The sequence below is a fragment of the Rhinolophus sinicus genome, chromosome 12 (assembly GCF_057876585.1).
Source record: "Rhinolophus sinicus isolate RSI-liver-muscle chromosome 12, RSI-T2T, whole genome shotgun sequence".
In the NCBI taxonomy this organism is placed as follows: Eukaryota; Metazoa; Chordata; class Mammalia; order Chiroptera; family Rhinolophidae; genus Rhinolophus; species Rhinolophus sinicus.
The window spans coordinates 23,906,910-23,932,481 of record NC_142512.1 but is presented as its reverse complement, the minus strand read 5'-3'; the positions used below and the strand labels follow the sequence as shown (position 1 = coordinate 23,932,481).

Below are 25,572 nucleotides of genomic sequence, written 5' to 3'. Positions count from 1 at the left end.
TTTTCTCAATGTAGGTTTAAGTCTTTTTTTCAAACATCAGTAGATTATTTGCTATGTATCATTTTGCCAGCCACTTGTCCCCTTAGGACACTAACATTTTCATGGTATTACATACACACCACAGAAAACTCCATTGTATGAGAGTCTTCCATTGATTACGTCTCATTCCTCTACCATTAGGTGTTTACGTTGTCTCTGCTATTTTCCTATCCTGAATAACACTGGGCCGTGTATATTTCCAGACTTTGTTCGGGAAGATTCCCAGAAGCAGAATTATGGGATCAAAGGCTAGGAATATTTCTAAAGCTCTTGGTAAATGTTGCCACCTGTTTCCCAATCAATTGCCCCACTTCACACTCTCCCCAGAAGCGTCTGAGAATCCCTGTTGTACCACACCCCGCCCGCGTACAATTATTATTTTAAAATATCTATTCTATTTTGACTGGCTAGACATTATTTCACACCACTTGGCTTTGTAACCCTTGGGTGAAGAATGAGACCAGGCATGTTCCCTATGTTTACATCTGAGATGTGTTTCCTCATTTGTGAATTGCAGTCGGGCGTCATCTTCATTTATAGGGAAACACCTCAGTAGACAAAGCGTGAGCTGGACACGCAAACTCAATCCCTGCTCCTGTGCCAGCTGTGTGACTCTGGGTACCTGTCTATAGCTCCTCCAGCTGCTTTTTCCGTATCTGTGAAATGAGAATGCTAATCCCACCTTGCAAATTTGAGGTGAGGATTAAAAGGGGGAGCAACTTGCACCCACCTGGCCAGCCCCTGGCGTACAGCAGACATGCAGTTTCAGGTCCTTCTTTTTGAGCCCTGAGTTTTTTGTCCTTGCTTCAAGGTGACCCTTTAAGCCCTTGCTACTTGGAGATCAGCAACACCCACTTCCCTTGGGAACTTGTTAGAAATGCAGACTCTCGGGCCCTACCCCAGACCTATGGCATCAGAATCTGCATTTTTAACAAGACCGCCCAAGTAATCCATATGCACAGTAAAGTTTGAGGAGCCCTGCTTTAGGCTTGGAGATTTGAGGGTGGTGAGTCTTTCTCCTGGCACAGTACCCAGCATCAACCCAGGGAGGAAGGGGTAGATTATGAGCTTGGTGCCCGGAAACCCTGACACACACCCCATTCTCACACAGCTTCTGCTGGCCCCAGAGCACAGAAGGCAAACAGGTTGTCCCCATCTCCTTAGAAGGCAGCCCAGCAGGGTGCAATCTCTGGGACAGCGGCCCTCAGCCAGCAGCCCAGTGTTGCATCTTTTGACCTGAGCAAGGGCTACCTCACGAGGAAGAGTCAAGCAGGGATGCAAGTAAGAGGTTATAGACTCAGCAGGATGTAGCAACCTGACCCCAGTCATGCCCAGAGCTGCCTCAGACAGGAAGGAGTCAGGGATGCTTCAGAACGTGGAGAGCAGGCCCTTGGCCATCGGCCCCATTCCTTGTATACACCATACTTATTCGGACAGGGAAAGATGCATGGGAACTTTGCTCTGAACATGGTAACTGGCCACTGGTTGGGGACGGGGAAGTATGTACTCTTTCCAGCCAACAGTCACCATGCTGCATAGATCCAGCCTCCCTGAGAAAGAGTAGTAGCAGGATACTCACATCTGTTATCTAGTCGTGTCTTATTCTTCCAGCCTGGGAGAAAGCCTGTAGGGGCAGGGAGGGAATCTGCATTCCGGGGCGTGTACCACTCAGGTTCCTCCCTCACCCAACCTTCCATCAACCCTCTGATGAGGAACCCCATTTTCCAGTTGAATAAACAAAGGTTCAGAGAGATTGCCAGCTAGGACACTCAGCCACTTAACATACAAGGAAGCTGAAAGTTTAAGACACTCCAAGTCCCCAAAAAGGATGGCAACAGGACTTGAACTAGGTCCCAGACCTTTGGAATTCTAGGTTGTGGTGTTCAGTGAAGCCACGCGATAGCCCACTGAGCTTAATTCCCATGCCTGGGAGTCATCTCACCACTGTTGTCAGGCCCAGTCTCCAGTGGCTAAAAGGATAACCCCATTAGAACTCTGCCACTGCTGGCCATCTAACATGCGGACACCTGCACCGTCATCCTTCCCTTCTCATCCGTCAAACTGCCACCTCCTCTCGTCCCTGCAGTGCATTCAGAGCCTTCACTTCTGCAGACTTGCAAGAATTATTTCTGGTCTTTCTAGTGATGGTTTTTTGGGTGTGTTTTTTTTTTCACCTTCAGTTCATAGGACCAGTCTGTGCCCACTTAGTGACAATTGCCATGGAGTGAGAAAAATCCTCCCAAATCGATATGCATTGGAGTTTCTCCCTGAGGGATGGTTCCCCAGCTTCCCCAGGGAGCCTCAGGAACCTGGTTTCATAAAAGATAAATAAGAATAATCTGCACAGAGTATGTTTTGGATGCTCCTTTGGTGGGTTCCACATTCTACCCAGGCTGAGCTTACGCAATTCCTTTGCTCAGCACAGAGCTATCAAAGCCTTGGAGCAGGATCTGAGAAGCCGTGCTGTCTTCAGAAGTTGAGAGAAATGGTGCTTCAGCCAAGATCACACAGGAAGTGGCTGGCTGAGCCAAGACAGAACCCGTGTGACTGAGTCCCATGGGCTGTCCTCTGTCATTCAGCTGTCTCTGTCCCATCCCTTAGGGGGTCAAGGAACACTTGTCTTAATGACAGACTGTGTTGTTTCAGATTGAGGTCCGTGTGGCTGAGAGCGGTGGGATATGGGAAGTCCAGCCTCATCCCATGCCTTTCCTGCCTTGACGTCTCCACTCGATTCTCTTCTTCCTGCTTTGGGAAGTGTGACTGCCCACAGTGGCTTAACACAACAGAAATGAATTGCCTTCCAGTTCTGGAGGCCAGAAGTTCATTTCAGCCTTCCTTTTGTAACCCTACAAGGCTAAAATCAGGGTGTCAGCAGGGCTGGTTCCTTCCGGAGGCTCCAGGGGAAATTGCATTCTGGGCTTCTTCCAGCTCCTGGAGGCTGCTGGCGTTCCTTGACTGTGGCAACACCTCTCCAATCTCGGCTTCCATCAGCACCTTGCCTTTGTTTTTTCTATAATTAAATCTCCCTCTGCCTTCCTTTTCTGGGGACTCTTGTGATTGCATTGGCCCCATCTAATAATCCAGGATAATCTCTCATCTCACAGTCCTGAACATAATCACACCTGCCAAGTTCTTTTTGCTAGATAAGGTAATAGTCCCAAGTTTCAGAGCTTAGAATGTGGATATCTATGGGGGCCATTCTTCAGCTGGCCACAGGCAGTACCAAGAGGTCGTTAAAAGAGCATGCGCCTTAGAGACAAACGTGGGTTCACATCCCAGCTCCGGTGCTTGCAAACTGTGAGACCTTGGGCATGTTGGTTTTTGTGGGGTTTTTTTCCCAGCCTTCCTGGGACTTCTGTTTCCTCTTCTGTTAACGGGAAGTCACTTATGTCCCTTTCGGGGCTGTCGTGAGGATCAGGCACAGTTTCCATTGAACACTCAGCATTGCTGCTCGTGCACTGTAGGTATTTACTATAGGCAGCCAGGGGTGCTGGGGGATTCTGGAACTCTGCTTCTTCACTCTCAGGAGAGTGTGCTGTTTCGCTGCAGCCTCGCTGATTTTAAGGAGTCAGCAAATGCTGTAAGGATGCAAGAGCGAGCCGATTGTACAAGCAGATTGGACCTCCATTATCCTCAAAATTAAGTTTGCACCAGGTCCATTTGGATTAGCTAGTAATGGAGGAGGCAAAGCGCTGATCTACGGTAAAAGATTTTGGAATAAGTGAGTTTGGGATAATGTAATAATACCCATAATAGATGGAAGGAGCTGTGTGCGCTGCCTGCTTCCCTGCTGAGAAACTCCAGCCGGTCAGAGCTTCGCTTTGTTTTGTTTTGTTTTTTGTTTTTTTTTTTGTTTTTCATTTAAGGAAATGTTTGCTTCTCTTTAGATGTGGCATTTCCACTTTGGAGGGAAAAAGAAAAAGCAGTCACCTCTGGTTTCCTAACCCACAGATCTGATTTTCCAGCCACTAGTATCACCTTCCTGGAGCCGTCTTCTCCATCAACAGGACACTGCATTACCAACCTGCCATTGTTTTATGAGGCGTAGGGTCCCAGGACTCAGCTAGGAGGTAGTGCCCCCCTAGTCCTCAGTGCTGGTAAATGGTTAGCAAGGGGATTTCTGGGAGGAAAACATTCTGATTGTCCATTTCCATAGTGACAGTGTTCCCACCACAGCTGATGTCAAGCTGTCATCCTGACCTCGCTGAACTCTGACAGGGGCAGGATGAGCAGCAGCTTCTCCTGAGCTTCTGTGGGCTGGTTCCCGCCAGCTGCCCCACCAGCACCTGCATCCCTCTGCTAGCATCGCTCTTCACACGTGCCTGCTCCACTAACGAGGCGTGCGCTCGTGTGCTGTTGCACACACTACCCTTCAGCCCTGGAACCTTCCCGTCTCCCATCAATCAAAATAGTATGTGTTCTTTCAAGACTGGACCCATGAAGTCCTTCGAGCCAATTAATCTTTTCTTTCTCTGCTCCTCCACAGAACATTACTTGTACTTTTATGAGGCATTTCTTTCATCCTCCCTTGCAGTATACAGCTAAGACTGTCTTTCCCGGTCATCTTAGCTTTGGAAAGTGGCCTTATTTGAATCTCACTAAGTGAGTCTGTGACTCAAAGCACGTGAGTTTCTCAACTGTGACACAAGGCTACCAACCCACACCCCATTTTCTTTTGAGAACTTACTGTGAGGATATGTACAGAGCACACAGTAGGTGCTCAATAAACGGGGAGGCCTTTCCTTGGAGGGCAGGACCAAGTCTCATTCCCCCATCATCTACCGTCCCGTTCCTGGTGCTTAGAAGGTTCTGACTCAGCCAGGACTTGTTGAAATGAGATGAAATCTCCGAACATATGCAAAGCAAATAGGGATGAGGGGGGATTGTGCCCTAAAAGGTCTGCAGCTGGCCTCAAATCTCACCCATATGGGGTGAGCTTTAACAGTCTAAGAGATTCTAGCTCAACCCAGGTTAGGGAGGGGATGTGGAAATCAGAGAGCAGATGGAGAGTTTTCATGGTGGCTCAGTCTTGCAGGCATCACAGATGACTCCTAAATGTCAGAAGTGATGCATACAATTTAGAAGGCAAGAAGGAATCTGGAGATATTAAGATATTTACCAGACCATGTGACAGAGCAGGCTCAGCCTCAGATGCCACTCGTATTTTCATTAGCAGTGAACTTGAGCTTCTTGAGGTCTAATAGAAGCCTCCCGTTTTCTTACTTGGGATCTGAGTGCAGTTGCTTCATTATACAGCGTCACAGTCCCTGATGGATGTTTGTTCTACCGGTGTCTGTGCGATGGAGAGCTATGGGGGATGCAGGGAAAATGGCGGCTCAGCAACTTCCTCTGCTGCCGCCTCTTGGGTTGGATCCCAAAGGGTGTGAATGAACCCCAGTTGATGGGGGCATCTGTTGCATATACTCCCGTGCTCTAGCTCCTTTCCCTGTTTCACTTAAGGGTTAAGGTTAGAAGTTTCTGGATTCTGTGCACAAGGCTGAGACAGACCCAGTTGGGACCTGCTGCCTATTTAGAGATCATTTATGGGGAGCCAGATGGAGTAACTCTACCGGAGACGGGCTCTGACTGGTCAGTGAGGCTGGCAGACAACGTGATGTCAGCAAGACAGGACGTTGGGTGATTCAGCAAGCTCAGTCCAAGGGCACTGGCTGGATTCGGGCACTCATTCACTTAGTCACGTATCCATTCATCCTCTCTTCCAGCAAATATTTCTGGGGGCACTTAAATTGGGCCCAGCACTGGCAATACAATCATAAGCGAAATGGACCTAGTACCTGCCCTCCAGTAGCTCAAGGCAATGGTCCTTAAATGGGGACATTTTTGACCCCCGAGGGACAATTGGAAGTGTCTGGAAACAGTTTTGGTTGTCTTAACTGGGGGCAGCTCCTGACATTTAGTGGATAGAGGCCAGGGATGCTATTAATACAAAACATTCTCAAGAGCACAGGACAGGGTCCGCCACAAAGAATGATCCAACGCAAAATGTCAGCAATGCTGAGGTTGAAAAACCATGGTCTAGAGGCTTTGTGGGGGAGGGAGTGACATTCCTTTTTATGTGACATGTTTTTAAAAGCAAATTATGTGTATGGCCGACCTATATATTTGCTCATAAGCCGGCAAGAGATAAAACTGGGACAGTTTCTAAATAAAGTTTGAAACACCAGAGCAACAAAAATAATACCCCCTATCTAGGTGGCTCGGCAGAAGACCTGGCTACCTGGTCAGAAGGTTGTTTCAGGCGTGCTGAGTGACCCTTGGAGCTGCCCACCAGACAGTAGTGGTCAAGAGCATGAGCTTTGTGGTCAGGATCCCAGGTTCGGGTGCCCACCCTCTTACCCCTACTTAAATGATGCTGAACCATTCACATCACCCTCTCCAGCTCATGTTGTCCTTTAAGGACAGTCAGGTGGTCCAAATAAATAGTCAGCAGGGCATGAGAAGGGAGCCAAAGGCACTGGCTTCACACCCCAGAATTCTTCCCGACCTCTTCCCGACCTCTGCCACTGCCATCTTCTCAGTAGTTCATCATTCATTCTTTTGTTCATTCATTAACAAATATTTATTGAGCACCTACTATGTATGCACCAGGCTCTGTTACAAGTGCTGAGTCTGCATCAGTGAACAAAACAAACAAGGTCTCTCATAGAACCTAGCCTGCATTTTATAGCGATAGAATAAATTAATAATTAATAATAATAATAAATATTCCTCAGATACGGATTTTTATGTTGAAAATAGAATGAGGTAATGTGACAGGAGGGACTAAGTGGGCTGGTCAGAAAAGGCATCTTTCAGGAGGTTACTTTTAAGCTGAAACACAGAGGAAAAGGAAAACGTGAGTCAGGCAAAGTGCTGGGGGAATGACCGTTTCAGGCCAAGTGCCAGCATGCAGAAAGGTGCCCCATGTGTTCGGGGAAGAAGTGGAATGGTTTGGAGAGTATGGTGAGGCTGGAGTAAGGAGTTTGGATTTTGTTCCAAGCATCCTGGGCATCCCAGGGAGGTGACCTCAGCGAGGGAGTCCTGTGCTCCTCATAGATCGATTGCCCAGCTTGGAATCACGTCCTGAGTTTAACCTTAGCAACCACGCCAGCACAAGATTTCTAGCATGTTTTCTCTGCTTCCTCATACCAATCCCAGTTGGCAAGAAGGATTCAAAAGCTCACCTTAGTCATCATGAAGCAAACACATCAAGGCCCACTGTAACTGACCCCTTCCCCTCGACCTTGCCAGTTAGGGGTCAGGGTGAGATGCATCCTCTCATTTATCCAGTCACTCGGTCACTCGCTCACTTGCTCACTCATTCACTCACTCAGTCCCTCCCTCACTCCATAAGCCATTACTGAACCCAGACTTAATCTGGTTCCCCTAGACGCAGACCCTGGAAAAAGGACATATGATTTGGGAGAGGATCCCAGAAAATATCAAAGGGGAAGTAGAAAGTGAGCCAGGAAAGGAAATGAACCAAAACACGTGCATTATTTAGCAAGTTAGCACCATGGGCAATTAAACCGTATTCCACAGAGAATTTGGGGAGCTAAGCTGGAACAGGCACCTCGCAGGAATCCCACCTGAAGGGTGAGGGAATGTGGTACTTATTTATTTTTATATTTTTTATTTTATTTAATTTTTAAGATTTTTTTTGGTGTCTGATCTTATTTATTTGGTACTCTTAGAGAATCTCATCTTTTTTACTGGACTCAGACTTACAGACAGAAGCTCTCAGAGAGGACAGCTAACATCTCTTGGCAATCGGTTCCTGGTGTTTTTCTTTGGCCCCCTACATTCTCTTGGCCAAAAGTTTAGCATATTCTGCAGCCTCTTCCTTGCTTTTCTTAGTACGCTGTTCCTTCAGAGCCATACGCCAATGTTTGTATTGCAACACACGTGGACTAACAAGATGCTGCATCGTCGGTGCTTTGGTCCTAAGTGTCTTACCTTCTTACCTTCTTAGGGCTTTCTCACAACATATTGGGGTACATAATCTTCTTTAGAGAGATTGAAAAGTTGACAGCTTGTACTAGCTCTTTTGGGCCCCAGGCAATGAGGCACAGTACTATCAGTGAGACCAGGAGTATCTTTCACCCCTTTTTTTTTACAATGACCACGTTGAGAACACTCAGATTGGCATCCACAGTGCAACCCCGAACAGATCTGCACTTTGATTCTCCAGTCGTTGGTCTGTAACAGGAATGCCCCTTATTCAGGAGCAGGTAGACACGGCCGTGGGTCACGACACCCGGCTTCATGGGGAAACTTTGTTTGTCGTTCCCACCACTGATCTGAACCACATAACCTTCTATTCCTCACCCAGAGCGTCAGCAGCAACTTCTGTGGCCGTACGTGTCTCATAAGACGTACAAAGTTGGCGTTCATTGTCTACGGCAATGAGTTTCCGGCAGCCAGTGGCTGGGAAAGAGATGGTCAGCTTCATCCTGAAGCAGCCGACCGCCTCCCGGGTGCCATGAAAAAGAGCTATTTTTTAAGATGCTTATTAAAATATAGCTAACATACAATATTATGTTAGTTTCAGGTGTACACCATAGTTATTCAACATTTCTATACCTAAAGAAGTGAACACTGTAAGTCCAACAACCATCTGACACCGTGTTATGCTATCACAGTATTACTGACCATATTCCCCCTGCTGTACATTACATCCCATGACTTATTTGTTTTATACCTGGAAATTTGGACCTCTTATTCCCCTTCACCTTTCCTCCACTTTTTAATTTTTCAATTACACATGACATTCAATATTGCTTTATATTAATTCCAGGTGTACAGCATAGTGGTTAGACATTTATGTATTTAAGAAGTGATCCCCCTGACTAGTCTAATACCCACCTAGCACTGTACATAGTTATTACCATATCATTGACTATATTCCCTGTGCTGTACTTTACATGATCATGATTATTTTATAACTACCAATTTGTATTTCTTAATACCTTCACCTTTTTCACTCTTTCCCCCAACCCCCTCCCGTCTATTACCCTGATAAATCTAGTACCCATCTGACACCATACATTGTTATTACAAAATTATTGACTATATTCCTTATTCTATATTTTACATCCCCATGACTACTTTGTAACAACCAAGTTGTACTTCTTAATCCCTTCCCGTTTTTCACCAATCCCACCAACTCCCTTACCATATGACAACCATCAAAATGTTTTCTGTATCTATGAGTGTGTTTCTGTTTTGTTTGTTTATTTTGTTCTTTAGATTCCACATATAAGCGAAATCACAATACATCTGTTTTTTACTGTCTGACATACTCCCCTCAGCGTAACACCCTCCAGGTCCATCCATGCCACCACAGATGGTGAGACCCCATTCTCTTCCATAGCTGACCAATATGCCATTTTGTATATGTACCACCTCCTCTTTATCCATTCTTCCATTGACAGACACCCAGCCTGTCTCCACATCTTGGCTATTGTAAACAATGCTGCAATAAACACATTGCACATGTCCCCTCAAAGTAGTATTTTGGGTTTCTTTGGATAATTACCCAGAGGTGATATTACTGGGTCCTTCTTTGACCTTTGTTATAGCCTTTGGTTTAAAGTCTATTTTGTCTGGTATAAACATTGCTCCAACAGCTGTTTTTTTCATTTCCATTTTCATGAAATATCTTTTTCCATCCCTGTGTGTGTGTCTTTGATCTGAAGTGAAGCTCTTGTAGGCAGCATATGTAACAGTCTTGTTTTCTTATCCATTCGGCCACCCTATCTTTTGATTGGAGCATTTAATCCATTTACATTGAAAGTAATGGTTGATAGATACGTAGTTATTGCCAGTTTATTATTCATTTTTTTTAACCTTTTTTTTTTTTGGGGGGGGGGGTCTTAAAGAAGTTCCTTTAGCATTCCTTGTAATACTGGTTGGGTGGTGATGAACTCCTTTAGCTTTTTCTTGTCTGGGAAGCTCTTTATCTGTCATTTGATTCTAAATGATAGCTTTGCTGGGTAGAGTAATCTTGGTTGTAGGTCCTGGCTTTTCATCACTTTGAGTATTTTGTGTCAACCCCTTCTGGCCTGCAAAGTTTCTGTTCAGAAATCAGCTAATAGTCTTTTGGGAGCTCCTTTGTAGGTAACTAACTGCTTTTCTCTTGCTTCTTTTAAGATTCTCTCTTTGTCTTTAACCTTTGACATTTTAATTATGATGTATCTTGGTGTGGGCCTCTCAGATGTTTGGGATTCTCTGTGCCTCCTGGGCTTATATATCTATTTCCATCACCAGGTTAGGAAAGTTTTCAGTCATTACTTCTTCAAATAGGTTTTCAATTCTTTGATCTCTCTCTTCTCCTTCTGGTATCTCAAGTGAATGTTGATGCACTTGATGTTGTCCCAGAGGCCCCTTAAACTCTCCTCATTTTTTGGATTCTTTTTTTTTTTTTCTGTTCTGATTGAGTGTTTTCTGCTACTTTATCTTCTAAGTAGCTAATTCAATCCTCCACTTCATCTATTTTATTTGGGAAATGTTTCTTTGTCTTCCTATTTTGGCTGTTTCTCTATATTTGTTTCTGTGTAAGGCTATGCCTTCCGGTCATAATAGAGTGACCTTATGTAGTAGGTGTCCTGTGGACCCAGTGGTGAAGTCTCCCTGGCCACCTGAGGTGGGTGCTCCAGGTGTGTTCCTTGCATGGGTTGTGTGTGCCCTCCTGTTTTAGTTGAGACTTGATTGCTGTTTGCATGTCAGTGGGAGTGATCGATCCTCAGGCTGATTGGTTGTGAGGACTGGCTGTGACTACAGTGGAGGAGCTATTGTGCAGGGCCTGACCCTACAGAGCAGGGTTCACTTTAGCTGGGCTTTGGTGCCTGCACAGTCTGCCTTTTGGGTGTGTTGTCTTTGGAGGTGGCTGGGTGATACTTTGGCCCAATCTGAAGCTGGGCACTGGACCTGCCAGCTCTGGGGCTTCCTGGGAGGGGACCTGTTGCAGGCCAAGTTCAGATGCAGTATGTGTTCTCTCAGGGCCATCAGGCATGAGTCACAAAGCAATCCAGAGATGACCACCACCTGCACTGAGGTACCTTGAGAGGCCAAGCTGCAAACCAAGGCTGGCATCCACTGGTGCTGGGCTTAGGCCTGCTCAGCCAGAGGTACAGGACATGCTGAAGCCAGATGCTGCTTGTTTGGGGTTTGTGAACCTTTGAGAGATTTTAGAAAAGTCTGCAGCATGAGCCAGGGAATGCCATGTATATGGAAAAGCCACTGGAAGTGGCTTGGGTGTGCACAAAAGTTGGGTGGGGTGTGGTCTCAGGAAATCACTAGGACGGGGCGATAAAAAGTGATAGCTAGCCAGTTTGGTGGAGACTCCAATATGGCATCTGCCTGTGTCTGCATATAGGGAGAGGGAGGGCTCAATGAAGAAACAATGGCTTCTGCCAGCTCCTCCGTCTGGGAGAAAGCTGCCCTCCAGCCCTTACCCTGAAACTAGACAATTGAATTTTTTCCCCATATGTCCCTGGCGCCTTTGTAGCTGCTGCCTCAGCACTGGAGCTCAGAGCAAGTGAGTCTGTCAGCAAGTAAGTCCATGCACAGGCCCTTTAAGAGGGGCACCTAGGACTGCAGCCCCCCTCTGTCTCAGTTAGCCACAATCTCTGCTGGTTTTCACATCAGAAGTTATAGGGACTTCTCTTCCTGACACTGAAACCCTGGGCTGGGCAGGGGCTGGGACCCCTCTCTCCTTAGGGGAGGACCTCTGCAGCCGCGATATCCCTGCTGATTTTTAATGGTCTCACACGGGTATGGGACCAGCCTGTTCTGAATTTCTGCCCCTTACCAGTCTCAAGTGGCTTCTTCTGTGTGTCCTTAGTCGTAGGGATTTGGTTCAGCTAGACTTCAGGCGATTCTCAATAATGGTTGTTCTGTGGTTTAGTTGTCATTGATGTGGTCCTGAGAGGAGTTGAGCACAGCGTTTAGCTACTTTGCTATCTTGACTGGAAATCTCAGAGTGGGGGTATTTATGTGCCAGTGCCTGAGAGTCTGAGTCAGGTTCACTCTCCAGGAGCATTAACTTTCTGGAACTTCTGGCCTGCTCTGTGTATGGTCAGAGAGGGCTCTTGCTATCAGAGAATGCTCTCAAAGGGGAAAAAAGGAACTGGTGGTTGAAAATTGGGACAGTCCACACTACAATTGTTAAGTCCAAGGGGATACAGCCAGGGCACCAAAAGCATGTGTTACAAGCCAGTTTTTAAATTTATTTATTTATTTATTTATTTATTTATTTATTTATTTATTTATTTATTTTACTGTGGTAAGAATGCTTAACGTGAGATAGTCCTCACAATTTTTAAGTGTACAATACAGTACCATTGACTATAGGTACAATGTTGTACAGATCTCTAGAACTTATCATCTTGCTTAACAAAAACTTTATGCTTTTTGATAAGTAACTCCCCGTTTCCCCAACCCCCAACCCCTGGCAACCACCATTCCAACTCTTTGATTCTATAAATTTGACTATTTTAGAGGAGTATTTGTCTTTCTGTGGCTGACTTATTTCATTTAGCATAATGTTTTCAAGGGTCATCCATGTTGTTGCATATTGTAGAACTTCTTTGTAAAGGCTGAATAGTATTCCTTTGTACGTATAAACCACATTTTCTTTACTAGTCACACGTTGAGGGACACTTAGGTTGTTTCTACGTCTTGGCTACTGTGAGTAATGCTACAGTGAAGATGGGCGTGCTGTTATCTGTTTAAGACCCTGACTTTGATTCTTTCATGTAAGTACCCAGAAGTGGAATTGCTGGATCATAAGGTAGTTCTATTTTTGATGTTTTGAGGAACCTCCCTACTGTTTTCCATAGCAGCTGCACAATTTTATATTCCAACCAACAGTGTGCAAGGGTTTCAATTTCTCCACATCCTCACTGATACTTGTTGTTTTTTTGTATTTTTGATAATAGCCATTCTAACAGGTGTAAGGTGATATCTCACTGTGGTTTTGACTTGCATTTCCCTGATGATTAGTGAGATTGGGCAAGTTTTCATATGCCTGCTGGCCATTTGTATGCTTTTGGAGAAATGTTTATTCAAGCCTTTAGCCCATTTTTTAATTGGGTTATTAGATTTTCTACTATTGAGTGTGGGAGTTTGCTTTCACTGCCAGACACCATACTTGGTGCTGAGAATATGTAGATGAAAATGGTCTGGTTCTTCCTCTCCAGGGGCTGATACTCTGGGCTCTGCCCCTGCCTCTTTTCTCATCTATAATATAAGGTCTAATACTAATGAGTTCTATCACACACGGATGTTTTGAAGAGTTCATGACATGCCACCTATGAAAACCCTGTGCAAATTAATCATGAGTACCGACTTTAGATGTTATTGTCACCACTCAGCAAGTCATTTTACTTTCTGCAACCTTAGTTTCCTCCATCTGTCAAATGAGAATAAGAATATTTGCTCTGCCTACTTCATACAGCTGTCACATGTTTTCAATGAAGTAATGAATGAGAATGCGCTAGTAAACCACTGCTCACCACCTCTGTCCAGCCTCTTTACTCTAAATGAATCACTTGAGGACAGGGATATCCTGTGATCCACCTTTGTAAGCCTCTCTCCTCAGACCAGGTAGAGTGCCTGGCGTATATAGTCAGTGCTTAATAAATCCTAGTTGAATTGAATCCTATGCAGCATCTGTTGTCACTGTCGAGTGGGCAGGGAAGGAATTGTTAAATCCAGTTTACAGGTGAGGGAACTGAGGCTCAGAGAGGAGGGAGGGGACTTGCTGCTGGGAAGGGGCAAAGCCAGGACTAGGGTCCCTGATGTCTTGGCTTCCAATCCAGGGAACTATTCACTACAACACATTGGAATGATTGTTTTGGGATACACCATATATATATATATATATATATATATATATATATATATATATATTTCCCGGGGCAAACTGGCCTGCTAGCTCTCTAGCAATAATGATCTCTATAACTGATCTAGTGTCAGTTTGAAAGTAGCTTCTCCAGTCTGAATGTATCTGGATCACCTTGGATTTTCACCAGGAATCCAGTTCATTTGCATCCCCTCAGATCCTTACCTCCCCCAATCAGAGAGGTCAGAACTCATGGAAGGATGTCCTGCCTTACTCAGGACGCAGAGCGGGTATGTTATCAAGGGGTAGAAAAGGGAAACAACCCCCCAGCCCCAAGGAGAGTCAAAGGACAGACCAACCGAGTCTGAGATGTCCCGGTACCCTAACACACCAGTGAGAAATCCCTTCCTGGGATAGCTTTGGGTGGCTGCCAGACCTGGATTCAAATCTCAGAGCCTCTGTTTTGGCAAAAGGCTTCACCCTTCTGGCTCTTAGTGTCCTCCCCAGCAACATAGAAACGTTATTCATCCCACTGGATTTTATGAAAATTAAAAAGGGTCATGGATGCAGAGCAACTAGCATGGGGCCTGGCAGGTGGTAGGTACTCAACAAGTGGTGGTCTCCCCTCTCGCTTCCTTCCTCCCAGAATTAATCAAACCTGGGCCACTGGCTCCTTCGACCTCCTCACAGGTCATGAGAATTTACGAGGCAATACCAAGCAAGCATTTCTGTTTCCTGGGAAGTATGACACTGCTGTTTTGAGAGCAAAACATATATCTATTGAAATTTAGCTCTCTTCCTGCCATCCAGGTTTGAGGCTCCAGGAGGCCTCCTTTGGTCATCCTGCATTTTTATGACCCTGGTGGGTTTCATGACAGGCTCTGATTCTTGGAAACTCATCTCCTTTCCTGACCCTGAGAGCGTTTAATTTGAAACATCAATCATAGTTTAGTGTTAAGCTCCCTGTTTACAAGTCATCGCAGACACTCTTGTTGCCAAATCGGAACTGTGGTCTCAGAATGGGGTATCACGGAGTCATCGTGGCCCAGAAAGGAATGGATATTGTCAGCCCAAACTAATTGTCTCCTGCCACCGTCGTCATGGGAACGCTATGTCAAGAAACAGCACAGCCTGCGTGGCCCCAGCCCTGTGGCACACTGAGAGAAATGATGGCAAGAAATAATGTCAGTATCACCAGGGCAGGATGGAGGTGTCAAGACCCAATCAGAACTGCAGGGCCAGCCCCTCTGGGAAGAGGCTACTTGTATGAATGGCCAGGTCCACGGGCTTCCACAAATTCTAGTCAATGTTTACAAAATATGTTCAGGTTATTAGAGATATTATACCTACAACCAAAAATATGTTTCCTAGTCATATATGGCTCAAAATACTAATGTATGGTATGTCAAACTCTTCTGTTTATTGCAGTACTTACCAGAACCTTTCATAGGCAAATGTGCTTCTGGGTCTCCAAAAGAGGAATATGAAATACAGGGCTTTACCAACTTTTTTAAAAATGCAAACCTTTTCTTTTTTAATCTCCAAAAAGAGCATCTGATGGGACCAGTGTTCTCTAGAACATATTTTGGGAATTGCTGATTCAGGATGGCAGCCTTTCCGAAACAGGAACTTGACTTAGGTTGTGCTGTTCTCAGTATCAGGTGATGCTGGGGGGCAGGGAAGGGGTGTCACTCAGGACCAGATGCTGAGGGAAGGCTGAGAGGGATCAGTCACAAGGACCAGGGCCTGGCTGAGCATCTGCTCTGCAGAGCCAGTGCCCATTTCTAGCAGGAGACCCAGCTGATAAACTGTTAACCAAGTGTGGAGAGAAAAAATTACAGGCTCCACAGAGCAAGGATTAGAAGATAGAGGCTACTGAAGGGTGATCGGTGGAGACAGAAGACTCTGAATCAGTGAGGACACTTTTGTCTGCAAGTTAGAAAAAGCCCGTCAAACGTGCTTAAGTAAACTAGAGAGCTTACTGGGTTCAGGTAAGCTGTTTAGCCTTCGGCCATGGCTCAGTCCAGGGGTCCAGGGCTGTCACCTGGACAGAATTTGTTTCTCTCCATTGTGACTGTGGTTCCTGTGTGTTGGCTTCATTCTTGGCCAGACTGTCTCTTCACAGTGGCCCCTAGAAGTTCCCTCTTCTACATCCTTCCAGCTTCATGGCCAATGGAAGTGAAAGGCTATGTCTCCAATAGTGTGTGTGTGGACACACACACGCACGCACGCATGCACACACACACTAGAATGGAGTTTCATTGGCTGTCATTACTCTGACTTGGATCGCGTGCTCATCTCTGATGCAGCTCTGCTGGGAGATGAAATTCACCACGTGGCTTGACCTCCGCCATGGATGCCACCCTGGGAACCCGGGGAGAGTCTACTTCACCTGAAGCACATGGATGGGTGGGGGAGGTGATTCACCAGGAGGGAAATGGTCCTCCTGGGCTAGTTACCAGGAAGGTGAATGGATTTCGGGCAGTACACACAACAGATGTTCACAACAGGCTGTCTTTCTGGCAGTTCCCAGGGATGGCAGCAGCTAATCTTTACCTCCTGCCCAGATGAAGGCTCCTCATACGGTGCCAGGATGGCCTCTCGTTGACTTAGTGGCTGGATAAGGGCTGAGTCTGCAGGTAACAAGAACATAGTGCTCAGAGCCAGACAAGGGAGGGATTAGTAGGGACTGACCAGAGAAATGACAGGCTAAGTTCTTCTCTAAGATTTGCTGTCTCACGAGATGAAAGACCAGACAATAATCAGACTTAGGAGAACATGACTGAGTGTAGGATCCCTGTCAAAGCCCAACTCTCAGAAGTCAGGGGACCTAAGTCCTGCCTCCCCTCCAGGTCTGACCAATAGAAAATAAACACACAGGTCACAACCAAATGCCAACCAAATACCAACTTGATTTAAGGCCAGGGATTTAAGGCGTAGGACTCTGTGGCATGAGCTAGGTTAGAGAACACGGCTCACCTGAGGCTGAATTAGGGGTCTCATAACCCTCACCCCTAACCTAGACCTTGGAACCTGACTGGGACCGTCAAGCAGACTGTGAAAACCCTACCCAGCAGGACACTAGCCTGCCCCACACACCCCGACAGAGTGACAAGCCACTCCCATGCTGGACCCCACCGTAGGGTGCTCGGCCCATGTGAGCAGGGAGCAGAGGAGTGAGCCCCAGGTCTGTCCTATGGTTCAGGGCAAGCCCCGGAAGAAGAGCAAAGGTGGAGCCCCTCCCCCACTCCTGAAGTCTGCTGCTACCCCTCAGGTTAAAGAGGCTAATGAAGGTCAGGCCTCACCCCCAATCACAGGAACCACTTCTCTCCAACTGGGTGGAATTAGAAGGGCGATCGACCTCAGCATTCCCCAAGAGGGCAGAAGTGTTCTGGAAGTTCCCTCCTCTATGATGGAGTGGACATGTGGGGAGAGAAGGAGACAGTGTCTTCACGTCGTGTAAAGAGGTCTAGTTTCTTCTCATGTGGCTCCAGTTCATCCTCTGGCTGGATGTTGGGGCCTGGCTGGATCAGAGGGGCTGTTACCCAGCACAACGAAAAAAAGATGATTTGCAAAGGCGTGTGGATACACGCACAGTCACACGGAAAGGAGGGCCTGTGCCTCCAGGGCCGAGTCAGAGAAGATCTCAGAAAGGGTCTAAGACAAATGTCCCAGCCATGGAGGCTGGCTGTCACACCACTGGACCTGACAGTTCCCGTCCATGCGTTCCCCCCTGGTCCCTAAGCTCTGCCTGAGGATTTCCTCTCCCTCTGTCCTTGCAAGGCCACCTCCTCCATCCTGTGGCATCAGTGCAAAGCTGCTCCAGCTGTCAGAAAGTGCTCCTCTGAGCCCTCGGGCTTTTGCTTCCCCTAGCAACTGTCTTTCCTGGTTCTTTGGCCCAAAAAAAGCCACTGTGTTCCCTGGTGTCGCATCTGAAAGTTCTGAGCTCATCCGAGCAGGCACCATGTGCCACCCTTTCTCGGGGAATCTCAGGGCTATTCTTGGCTTTTCTTCCTCTCTGACTTTTGAAGTGCTGATTCTCCTGGGTAGCAAGCCCCAAATGCAAGAATTACGCTAAATAAAACAGGCAGGAAAAATTTAAGTACCTGCCTTGTTTAAGAGGAGAAGCAGGAAACCACAATTCTATCTCACAGTCACATTTGCTTTCCATAGAAATACATACCTGAGTTTTTCTAATATGTCAATTGATGGAGCAACAGGACACTGTGTGCACAGTTTGCTTTCTGTTCTGTACCTAGTCTGGCCACCACGTCCCGCTGGAGCCCTGCTGCTCCTCTTGGGGATACCCCATGGGGGGCCCTGACCTGCTAGCCACACCCTGGCCACCTGGATGGGAAGATTATTCTCAGGGCGGGTGAGGCGTCTGGGCCCTGCATATGGTGACTTCTACCTCTCACTTCATTTCTTCCTGCTTTCAAATCCAATTGAGAATATTCCCTCGAGAGCAAACCATTCCTGCTTCTTACAGCCCAGTGACCCCAAAACAGCCCAGAATCTCCCTCCAACACTCACTGGGCAGAAGAAATCCACGGTTGTCCCTGTGGGGACTCAGTCAGCACTTCATTGCTGCAGATGTGGTCTATGCAACTCACCCCTCACGGCGGAACCACTCCTGCTGGTTCTGCTGGTGCTGGAGGGTTGCTGGGCAAGCTTCCCCCCCCCAAGAAGATTGTCCTTCCTTCCTTCCTTCCTTCCTTCCTTCCTTCCTTCCTTCCTTCCTTCCTTCCTTCAACCCACTAATGTTTAATGGACACCTACTAATGTTTAATGGACACTGCTGGAGGCACAAAAGACACATTAATTAACAAAACAGACCAAAATCTATGCCCTCCCTGCTTGGAGGAAACAGAAAATAAGATAAATAAGTAAAGGATCTAGTAGGAGACATAATAAGTGCAAAGCAGAAAAGACGATTCAGCAAAGAATATGTGTTGGGAGGTGAACGTTTTGATCAGGTGGCCCGAGAAGGCCTCCCCAAGAAGGTGCTGTCTGAGGAAGACGTGGAGTCCGCAGGAAGCTAGGCGTTTGGATGTGGGGAGGAGTTCTCCAGGCGGAGAGGACAGCCAGAGGGAAGCCCCTGAGATGGGAACTTGTGTCCAAAGAACAACAGAAATGAGCTTGGCACATTACAGGGGCCAGATGGCGTGTGGCCTTAGCATCATGGTAAGGACTTTGGCTTTTCCTCTGAATGTGACGGGGAGCCTTTGAAGGGTTTTGAGCCGAGTAGTGATGTAATTTCACAGGGTCACGCTGACTGCTGTGCTGGGAATAAACAGAAGGAGGCAAAAGTGGAAGCAAACAGGGAGCTAGCCCTTGAGCGGCTATTGCCATCATCTAAGTGAGAATGGTAATGGCTCAGACCACAGTGGTGGGGCAGCAAGAATGAGTCAGCTTCTGAATCCCTTTGGAAGGTGGCGCCACCGACGCAGCCAGACGAGATAACGTGGTGTAAGAAAAGTCAGAGGAGTCAGGGATGACACCGGAGCTTTTGGTCCGAGCAATGGGAAGATGGAGTTTCCGTTTGCTAAGCAGAGAAGGACGGGAGGAGGCCCTGGCTTCGGAAGGACCACTGGGAGCTCGGCTCTGGGCCAGCTTGGACGTCCAAGAGATGTGTCAGCGGGCAGGTGGGTGTATGGGTGTGGAGGTTAAGGGAGTGGACGAAGCAAGGTTTATTTGTGAGTCCTCAGCACATACGTAGTGTTTGATCTCTGAGACTGGACAGATTTCCCTAGGGTTTGAGAGCTGAGTCAAAAACTCATAAATTGTTGCCTCTCTGCCAGGCCCTGCAATGGTTGCTTGACATGCAGAGATGAGACTCACCTTCAGGTCTGAGAAAAGGAGGAGGAAGACGGGGAGGGGAAATGGGAAGGGAAGGGCAACCATGGCAAAGGAATGCAGTCATTCCTGGTGTGGAGAAGCTCAGGGATTAGCGGGAAGGCTAACTCTGCATGGGGTGGGGGTGTCAGAGAAGGCCTTCTGAAGAGGGGGGTCCGTGATCTCCCCCTCAGGGTGAAAGGAGTTAGTCAGGCAGAGACGGTGGGAAGGTGCTCCCAGAGGAAGGAACAGCCTGTACAAAGGCAGGAAGTCAGCACTGAGCCTGGGGCTGGAACAGGAAGTGCCTATGGAGGAGCGAGGGAGGGGAGCGGAGAGGAGGAGATAGAACAGACGCAGTGCGGGGCCTATGGGCTTTGTCCTGAGGTGAAGAGGGAGGGGCCGCTGGAAGGCTATACTCATGGAAATGCCATAGTCATGTTCACATTATTAACAATCAGAATCTGGGACATATGACATGTACCTACTGTGTTTCCCCAAAAACAAGACCTAGCCGGACAATCAGCTCTAATGCGTCTTTTGGAGCAAAAATTAATATAAGACCCAGTATTCTATTCTATTCTATTCTATTCTATTCTATTCTATTCTATTCTATTCTATTCTATTCTATTCTATTCTATTCTATTCTATTCTATTCTTAAGACCCGGTCTTCTAGTAAAATAAGACCAGGTCTTCTATTAATTTTTGCTCCAAAAGACACATTAGAGCTGACTGTCCGACTAAGTCTTATTTTTGGGGAAACACAGTAGATTGGCGATGGCTGTCAAGGCACTTATCCAAAGCAGTTCTTTACAAGAGAGAAGAGCCGTTGATTTCTGAGCCTGCCACTTTGTTTATGGCACAGCAACTGTCCTGAAGCTAGAGGTGTGCTTTCCCAGATCAGGGCCATGTTCAGGCTCTGGAGAAGGGGGAGGGAGCTTCAAACACATCCATGCTGCTACATCGCTTTATGTATTTCATCCATGTAACCCCCAGCCCCCCACATGAGAGCGGTGTGGATGTCTCTGTTTTCCAGAGTAGACAGCAAAGTCTCAGAGAGTTTATGTATCAAGTCCAAAATCACTCAGTGCGAATGTGGGGAGCGAGGATTTGAACCTGGGTCTGTGGGTGCTTTCCCTGATGAAGCATTTCCTAGCTAATATTTCCCACTGCTGAAAGCACACAGTTTGCAGGGCATCTGATGATTTAAAAAGTTGGCTAAGGGGTTCTCACACCTCATCCACAGTTGTCCTTTCCTTGACACACTGTGGATAGAATTTAAATATTGTCTTCCAAATCAATGCTCATTTTATTAGCCGGAAGCATTTAGAATGAGCCATTACACCATCACAGGGGCTTTTATTACTGGTCCTTAATAAATATTTGATGCTTAAAATGGTTATGAGCGCACACTGTGGGGATGGTTCCACCCTTTCCCTCCTCTGCTCCCTCTGCCATAAAATTAACTGAGATATTCGTTAACAGACTTATCATTAATCCTACTTTTAACTGGCATGATGCCGGAAAGACTAAAATAAGCGTATCGGAGGAATTACAGAACGCTTTTTAATGATAGCAAAATTAAATTGAAAGACCAGTCCTTCCCATTGGGTTGTTATCAGAAGTCAAGTCTCCAAGCAAGACGGTTAATGACCAGGCCAAGCCCTGAGACCTAACTTCAGACTTATTTATTTGCTCTTTAGAAGAGTGATTATGCGTTTTAGGTCCCCATACATCTTTCCCTAGTTGGGTGGTGAGATTTAAAGAGGCCTTTACTTGCCATTTCAGTTTGGCCCCAAACAGCTTTGTGCACATATCTTGTGTGCTGGCTCTAGCCATGCGGGTGATGAGTCCTTTGTCCCCCATGGCAGAAAGCTTCCAGGAGAGGATAGCAGAGGTTCCTCGGGCTGGTAGGGGCTACACAAGCTGAAAGTAACCACAAGAGCTAACGATATGCAGGCAGCGTTGTGGTCAGGTAACTATGTGCCAGATGGCAGGACAGGGGTGACAAAGTGAAGCCATTACAGTGGGGGACCAAGAAGTCTGTAGGACATGGTAAGGGCTGAGGGTAGAAGCCCAAGCCTGGATGACAGAAAAATAACAACGGCTAACATTTTACTGAATACTCACTGTGCGTTGAGCGTAGGACTGATTTCCATGTGTCAACTCATTGGCCCGTACCACAGCTCAGTGAGGGGAGTTCTAATGTTATTTCTAGTTTACAGATGAGGAAACCCAGTTTAACCACAGAGATTAAGCAATGTTAACAGAGTCTGGGCTCCCTGTTAATATTTGTGGGGCCCGGGGCAAGAGACCAGTACAGACCCATCGACCACATGTCTAAGTATTAGGAAGTTATGAATCCGTCCAACAAATTGTTAAATACAAGATGTTTTGTCATCTTACCTAACAAATATACCTGTATAATGACCGGAAAGCCCAATGTGAATTCAGAGTTTTCACACTCGTTAGAGTTCCAGACCAGAACCAGCGGTCTAGGGAGAATAGTCCCTGGCCCACAGCTGACCTCCATTCTCTCCCTGGCTCCCAGCTCTGCTTTAACCCATGAGGGACCTTTCACACAAGCATGGGGACACCCCAGCCCACATATCCAAGATCCAGACACTCCACCGCAGACAGCCACCACTTGGGAGGAGGAGGTGTGCCCAGTAGCATCATGCCCACCGTAGGGAGGATGGACCCACACTGGGGCTCTCTTGGGTCCTGCAAGCTGGCTTGCAGTCATTCAGGCAGAGGGTGCCCTGGTTCCAGGGCCCCAGAGTGTGGTGTAGAAGGAGAAACATGGCTTCCAGGTAGGCACATCCTCTTGGCCCCTGTAGGGAAGGACACAGATGGAAAAGGGCCAGAGAAGCACCGTCGAAGGTGTGAGGCGCAGAGCGGGCCCCGTGGCAGAGCTGAGGCTTGAACCCAGGGCCCAGATGCTGAACCCCTAAGCTATATTATCTCTCGACAACAAAGCATGAAGTCCGAGTGATGGATAGGGATTTCCGGGATCCCACCAAGTCAGAACAGGGAGCTAGGTATTTGAAAGAGCATCCAGTCTAACCCCTGCCCACTCTCACTTCACTCTCTACCCGTTTTATAGCTACAGAAACAGACTCAGAAAGGTTAAGTGACTTTCTTAAGAAGGTAGACAGACCCAAGACGAAAAGCCACGCTGTCTCCTGCTCCCCCTTGCCTCTCTCGACCTTACCTGCCAGCTTCCTAGAGAGGACTTGGATGTGTGTCCCTACAGGGCACAGCTCCCTCCGTGCGATTTCTAGTATGTGTTCCAGTGCTGAGACGGAGAGTCCCACTGCCATCCATGTGTCGTGCCGCCAGGAGCCCTGGGTGGTGTCAGTGCGCTCCAATTAGCCTTCTGGATTATATTTGTTGTCTTTCAACATTTATATCCAGCCACTTCCCACCTGCTAGAATTGAATCTTAGCCTCTTCCACAGTTCTTCCCTGTCTCAAGCCCAAAGGAACTCTCTTGTCACTTGAGTTGTCCATGACATCAGGCACTGCCCCCAAGCCGTGTGACGGTGTAAGAGGAATGAATGGTGCTGCAACCCAGGGCACTGAGGCCCTCCTACCTGGAGCTGATTTCTTCTGACAATGGCACATAGCTTCCACCAGGAGAAGCCGTTTGCAATTCTATTAATTCTCCTCAGGGTGGTACACACTCCCGCCTGGGCTTCTGGGAGGTTCCAGGAGATGGTTCCAGGAGATAGCTGCAGGGACACCCACAGGGAATCCAAGGTACTTTTACCCTTCTCAGTGGACGGAGAAGCCTGGAGCATTTGTTGCTGCAGGTGACACGGATATTCTTCCGTGACTGTTCATAGTCATCGTTCTGTCAGGTACTGTTATTCCACAGACAGCATAGTACGGTGAAAGAGCAGTTTTAGCATCAGGGCTCGTAGCTAAGGTCTACCTCTTAAGAGCTATGGGACCTGGATTCCATTCTTTAACCTCTCCGAATACCAGTTTCCCCAGAGGTAGAGTGGGGATGACAGAAGAATGATGGTAAAGCTGAAATGGACTGCTAAACCTGCTCATAGCTTTCATGGAGCACCCATTCTGTTCCCCATCGCTTCCTCAATCCCTTCGGCATGTGGAAAGTGCCTAGCTGGGTACCTGGCACACCACAGGCGTGCAATTCTTCAGGTAAGGCAGGGCCCTGTGTGGAAGTGCTACATTTTCAGAAAGGAGGAAACTGAGGTTTAGAGGAATTCAGTGACTGCCCAAAAACAGCCTGCAGGTAAGCTGCGGTGCCAGGACCTACCCCTGGGAGGCTTGACCCCAATTTCAGGAGTCCCGTCATTCATCCTCAGAGAGAACCAACATCCCTGCCCAAGGAAAGCAGTGTGGCTGAACAGGTGTGTGGGTAGGTGACAATTTGAACCACGCCTTCTCTCTTTGGGGGCTTGTATTTGGACAGTAGAGAGTCCCAGCCAGGATATCCCCCAATGCCCCAAATGATGCCAGGGCAGCCCCTTCCTGTCCAACACATTGCTTCATCTCATGAATTATAAGATGTGTTTAAGTGCTTGCTCCAAAGAGATTTTGGTGGGATTCAATAATCTTCCTCCTACCCCTCATCCCCTCCGGAACATTAATCCCAGCCGTCCTTGAGGTGACCCTCCTTCCTAGCTGCATGACCCTGGGCAAGTCACTTGACTTTCTGGTCCTCAGTTTTCCTTTCTGTATAATGAAGACTATCATGTGTGTTCTTTCACCCCCAATAATATCTTTTAATGATTGGGTTATAAGTCTGTCTACTCTGATAGCCTGCATACCCCCCGAGGACAGGGGATGTACATTTCTTAATGTAAAAAAGTTGATGATCATTTGCCATTTACTATATGGATTGAAAAAAACCTTAAATACTGTAAGATACCCACCGACCCACCATCATCATCATCATTTATAATAATAGTCATAATGTGGTGAAGTTATTGGCAAGATGCTGTTCCATCCATACTCTAATCCGAACAATGACTCTCTTCTATATGATTATCTCATTTCACAGGAAGAACACTGAGGTCTAGAAAGAACCGTGGAATTGTTCCAAGGTCACGCAGATACCGAGGGATGGGGCCACACTTGCACCTCATCTGTATGATTCTTAACAGGCTCTGTGACTTTTTTCCCCACACACACACTGCTGTTGTTTGGGGGTTTTAAGCTACACGGAGGCTGTTTTATGCCAGCTTCCTGTGCTCAGGAAGGTCGGGATTGTGGCTGACATCTCAGCTTTTACATTTTCGTTCCATTTTAATAAATAATATGTCACAGTTCAGGCAAGCTAGCGGAATAATAATTTGTCAAGCTTGAAGACTGACTTAGCTTGTTCCCACATTCGTCTTCCTGCCTCCTACCTCTCTTTTTCAGTCCAGTCTTCACACATCCTGCTGAGCTCCAGATATTTCTGCCTGGGTGCTGTCATCATTCCCTGAGAAGTGGCAAACATTAACTTTCTGTCTTTCCCCAACGTTTTCCCCTTAGCCTACGAGGCTTTGCGGCTTCGTGCAGCAAGGGGAAAGCTGACAGCCCTGACGGCCCCACTGAGACACCCCAGAAGCTCAATTTCACTGCATATCCTAGCTCCCAGCACTTGGTCCCTTTGACCTTTGTCTTGGGTTTTCAGAGTGTCATCAGGTTAGGATGCAGTTATTATCAGTTAGCAGCAGGAGCTCCCGAATAACAGATTTGTACCCCAATCTGAAAACTTGAAGGCTTAGGTTTGTACGTAATAAATATACACCCTACTTTCCAGTGCTTAAATACAAGATTTCATAGATAAAAAACAAAACACCTATTTTGGAAAAACTCTACACATGGCAGTTCAC

The 25,572-nt window shown here is 47.0% G+C and overlaps 1 protein-coding gene and 1 pseudogene across 5 annotated transcripts in view; one reads left to right on the top strand and one right to left on the bottom strand.

Moving 5' to 3' along the window:
- ASIC2 (acid sensing ion channel subunit 2) overlaps window positions 1-25,572 on the top strand; it is a 965,493-nt gene that overhangs the window by 785,033 nt on the left and 154,888 nt on the right. The window lies entirely within an intron of this gene.
- LOC148756491 (small ribosomal subunit protein eS6 pseudogene) lies at window positions 7,730-8,491 on the bottom strand (annotated as a pseudogene).